This window comes from Kogia breviceps, chromosome 18, assembly GCF_026419965.1.
Source record: "Kogia breviceps isolate mKogBre1 chromosome 18, mKogBre1 haplotype 1, whole genome shotgun sequence".
Lineage (NCBI taxonomy): Eukaryota > Metazoa > Chordata > Mammalia > Artiodactyla > Physeteridae > Kogia > Kogia breviceps.
The window spans coordinates 42,965,829-42,971,010 of record NC_081327.1 but is presented as its reverse complement, the minus strand read 5'-3'; the positions used below and the strand labels follow the sequence as shown (position 1 = coordinate 42,971,010).

The window sequence follows — 5,182 nt, the reverse complement described above, 5'->3', positions numbered from 1 at the left end:
GCATAGGAGACATGAGTGGGCATGAAGCCCACCTCCACAGGGAGATTGGAGGTGGCAACTGTTGCTAGTAAGCTTTTTTTTTTTTAACATTTATTTATTTATTTGGCGGTGCCAGGTCTTAGTTGTGGCATGTGGGATCTAGTTTCCTGACCAGGGATGGAACCCGGGCCCCCTGCATTGGGAGCGTGGAGTCTTAACTACTGGACCACCAGGGAAGTCCCAGCCAATAAAATTTTTTTGCCAACCCACCTCGTCCACCCTTTTGGGCATATTCATATTGGTGTTGCCAGGGCAGCAAGAACTCTGGTCTGGTCTCCCCAGGTGCACTGCATGGTCAATGCCATCCTGCTTCTTTATGTGGGGATGTTCTTTAGTGAGAGAACTGGCTGTAGCACTGTCTGGAGCAATTTGTGTAAGGAGGGCCTAAAGCGAGCTTGCAGTTTCGTTTTCAGAGACATCTCTTTATGCCAGCTCTTCCTGTAGGAGTGAGACCGTCACCCCAAACCCCTCTGTTCTGATGGGGGCAGCACAGGTTTCCACCTGATGGCTGGGGAAGTCCTCATGGGGCTGCTGAACATCACCACTGGCTCCATTATCTACGAGCAGTGTCGGGGTGAAATTCTGCCCTTCTAACCCAAGTTCTATTTCTCTCCTTTTGTGCCCTTGGCTGGGAATATGCAATTATCACTCAAAGGGAATTGGGCAAAACCGTTCTGGGATAAATAGGCTTTGATGATCGGGAGGAGGGAGGTGATCGTCTACACCAGGTCAATAGGTCACAGAAGTGTGTTGGAGGTATAATTCCTATTAGGGCCACCATGCGCGGTTGGGTGTTTTGTGGGTTTTGTAAACGTGCCTGGCTGAGGGGACAGCTGGGGGCTGGGACCAGCTGATGTTCTATCTGCGAAGCTGTCTTGCGGAGTGCTCGGACACAGGGCGGCATCCGGATGGGAGGGCAGGGAACTTTATCTTCACACACGGGAAAAGTCGGTCCTTCGGCCACGCAGTCCATGGGCTTTCGTCTACCCAGTGTGGCCGCCTTTTCCTAACTGTCCCTCCAGAGGGAGTGCCTTTTCCTCAATGGCAGGAAGGTACAGAACACACTGGACAAGGCCCTGGTTCTTCTGGCCTTTTCCTTGGGGCTGGGAGGAAGAGGAGGTCAAGAAGATCCCAACTACAGCATTTAGGAGTTCATACTTCGCCTTTTGAAAGGCAGTGGGGGCTAATAAAATGCCTGTATAATTTACCCTGGCTCACTCGTTTGCTCCTTCCCAACTGGGTTACTGTAAAGTGAGGGGAGCGCCCCTTCGTTTTTCTCCTCCCTGAAGGGATTTGTCAAGCATCCCCTGTCCGCGTGAACTCTATTCCTGGGGTGTCACCGAGCCCTACTCTTTCTACCGCCCTCAGAGATGGCTGGTGTTACAGCTCAGGCATCACACACCGCCTTAACTTCTGGAAAACTCCGAGACGTCCTTTTAGTTTTTTGGAAAAGGAAGTGATGTTTATAGCCGCTGCGCTTGACGGCTCTGCCCCTTGGAGCCTCCTCTGAGTGGTTTCCAATGTGTTCGCTTATCTCCAAATGGAAGTACGTTTTGGAGATGGGGGGGAATTAATTACGATTTCCCAAGTTGAGGAGGTGAAGTCGGTTGTCGCAAGCCATGGGGGCGCTCTGATCTCGCTCTTCTGCTCGGCTTGAAGAAAAATCTCTCTTTGCCCTGGAATATCACGGCCTGGAGGCCTTTAAATCAAAAACAGTTGTGAAACTGGCAGCAATTTAGAACTTATGCCAGTGCATGAATCCGTAAAGAGCAGGGCCTCAGGGATGCAGGTCATGTGTCTATAAAGAGGCCTGCTTTGTATCCTTGGTTTTTACTAAGGCAAGCCTTTGGCCTACCACTTCTTTTGTCTCACAGGGGGAATGTTGGCTCTTTGGAGCTGTTGCCCACCCTCCCTTCCGACTTAACCTCCCCGCCTGGTCCCCGTCCTGGGGTTCTAGGGTTTGCCCCGTGCATGGGGATGCCGTCAGGGCCTGGTGCTTCTCAATGTCTCCCAGGTCAGGGATAGAAGCGTCCAGACAGTGGTTGACGCCTCCCAAGAACACAGGGTGACCAGGAGACAGCATGGCAAGGGCTAGAGAAGACAATGTGGCTACAGAGGAAGCCCCCGCGGACAACATGAATCCAAGGCTGCAAAACCAAACGCCGTTTTATGGAAGATATTTTTGTCAACTCCCAGAGAAGGTAGTGGAAATGCCAGACAATAAAATAGCGAGTTCAGGATGGGCCAGTAAAAGCCCTCCTCAGTGTTTATAGCCTGGCTGCTTTGAAGCCAGGAGGTGAGTTTGGTCAGAGGGAGGGGTGTGAGCCTCGAGGGTGGTGGACAGACAAAACCTTAACTCTTTTCCCCACAAAAATCTTCCCACTGACACTTTCTCTAGCATGCTGCCTACTCCAGTGTGGTGTTCTTGTGCAGAGGATCCCAGAACATCCTAAGTTATAGGGCATCTTTAATTAAAAAGTGAAATCTACCTATAAGGACAAAGAAGCCCAAGGACCCGCTATCAGTTAATCCTATTTGGCAGAAAAAGAAATTCACACTTAAATCTGAAAACAGAATTGTTTCCTTAGGCACATTCAGCGTTGTAGTCAGGTTATGCTGACAGCCATTGGCTGACTGTTTCATATGTGCGGTAGCAGGGAATAGTTTGGTGGGGTCAGACATTACATACAAAGTTAAGGGATCTGTATTGTTTCTTGTAAAGAATTGATTTTCTTTTTTTACAACATCTTTTGCTTTACAGTGGTGTGTTACTTTCTGCTGTATAACAAAGTGAATCAGCTATACATATACATATATCCCCATAACCCCTCCCTCTTGCGTCTCCCCCCCACCCTCCCTATCCCACCCCCTCTAGGTGGTCACAAAGCACCGAGCTGATCTCCCTGTGCTACGCGGCTGCAAAAATATGGAACGCTTCACGAATTTGCGTGTCATCCTTGCTTCAAGTAGCAGGGGCCGTGCTAATCTTCTCTGTATCGTTCCAATTTTAGTATACGTGCTGCCGAAGCGAGCATGAGAATTGATGTTTTAAGGCGAAGGGATGCTTGAGCAGAGCTGTGCTTTAGAAGAGCCATAGTAGAATAATTTTGAAGATACAGGTAATAGCTAATATTTCTTGATCGCTTACTGTGTGCCAGAAACCGGGTTCTTTTATTACATGCATTCTCTTCTTAAATCTCCATGCAACCCTATGAAGTAGGTACCACTCTTGTCCTCATTTTACAGCTAGGCAGCCCGAAGCTCAGGGAGGTCCAAGGTCACACGGCTTGCAAGTGGTGGAGCAAGGATGAGACCCAAGTCTCAACAACTGCAGAACGCACACTCCTAACTACTATAGATCGGGCCTAGTGTGTACATTGCTCATTGCATCAAGTGTCCAGAAAGACTTGTTTCATTCGTGTAGAAGAAGGGGCAGACCTGTAGATTTGGGATTTTGAGATACAGATATCACGGCTGCCCGATTTAGCAAATAAAAATACAGAACACTTAGTTAAGTTTGAAATGCAGCTGTAACAAGCCTTTGTAACTTATTAAAAGTAGCTGAATACAGGACATTTAAGGCGCCCTGCATAAAGATGCAGGACAGAAGTCACTAAATGCTGGACATGGCCTGTACGCAGATGACGCTTAGCAGCCCCACCAGGTGTGCCCTTGGGTCTGTCACGCCATTTCTCTGCCATCTTGGGCAAACCCACCCCTCTTCACCTCATTCTTCTCCGCTGAAAAATGTGGATAATAATATCTAAATGAGATGATATAAAATGACTGGTAGCGTGCCAGGCATAGAGTAGGTGCTCAATAAATGCTTCGTTGGTGAACTGGGCAACCGCCTAGTTTCCCGAAAAAGTTGTTGTTGTTGTTGTTTTTTCCATCCAGAAGAACACTTAACGCTTACCGAGTATTTTATTCATCAAAGACTTGGCCTTTTCTTCATGAAAAATATATCTTCTAATGGGGGTCATTTCTTGATGTTTCGCGTAGCCTGTATTTAAAAACACCAGCCATTTCCTCTAATAGGAAAGTTGCTACACAAGTGGAAACAAAAAATAAGGCAACAGAAACAATGCCCATTATATTATCTTCAAGCCTTTATTACGTAGGTATTAAATTTGAACTCAGAGGTCGTCACACTCTGAAAGTGTTTCCATCTGGAGCGCTCCATTCTCCATTCTGTCGGTTCAATTAAGCCTGAGAATTTAAATTATCTCCCTAACTCTAAAAATATGTATAGATACTTCTGAAAGTGGAAACGATTCCAGGGCTTAGAAGAAATGCTGTGGAGTGAATGTGCTCTCAGCTCTCAGGCCAGGAGGGGTGACCCTTCCAGATCTTTGAAAGGTTGTGGAAAGACCGTAAAAATCAAATCAAATCAAGTCAAAATAGACAGCCTTTCTCTCAAGAAGAGCGTTTGGAAAAGAGGTGGAGGGACGGAAGACTCGTGTGTGAGAAAAACATACACACTCAGTGGGAAACATATTTGTCTAAAAACATTAAATTAAAAACTCTGAGTGACAGCATTTCTTCCTTTCTTTCTCTCATTTCCAGTTCATTCTTATCAGAATTCTGTCAGCTCTCAAACTGACATTTTCCTGTTCTGATCTTTTCTCAGATAGTAAAGAGGGATTTTTATTTTTTTTATTTTTTTATGGGGCTGATGCAAACAGCAGATCTGTCTACAGAGTAACGTCAAGGACGGTTTGGAGTCCTAAACCCTGACCCTCCTGCCCTCTCCTAACTAGCTATTGACATTGAACTTAAAAAAAGTGGCAATGCTGAGATGAGATAATGCTTTAAAGTGGAAGAGAACGGGGCTACGGGGAGGAAGTGGGGGGGGTTGGCAAGTGAATTTGCTGCTGGGCCGAGCGTCAAACTTCAGCCTTTGAAAAGTTCAGTTTTGCTTCAAGTATCCAGGAAAGAAAATGGGCCTCATCCTTGAGAACAGGTATGGGGTTAGAGAGTTTCTTTGGAGGAACCTCCTATTCCAGGAAATGTAACGTGGTCCCGTTTTCAAGATCTTTGGGGTCGATGAGCTGTCACACCATTATTTTTTTTTTTTTTTTTAAATTTTTATTTATTTATTTTTGGCTGCGTTGGGTCTTCGTTGCTGCACGCGGGCTTTCTC

General features: G+C 46.5%; 1 pseudogene; it reads right to left on the bottom strand.

Moving 5' to 3' along the window:
* Positions 1-2,959: 2,959 nt before the first annotated feature.
* LOC131745688 (U6 spliceosomal RNA) lies at positions 2,960-3,074 on the bottom strand (annotated as a pseudogene).
* Between the last annotated feature and the right edge of the window lie 2,108 nt (positions 3,075-5,182).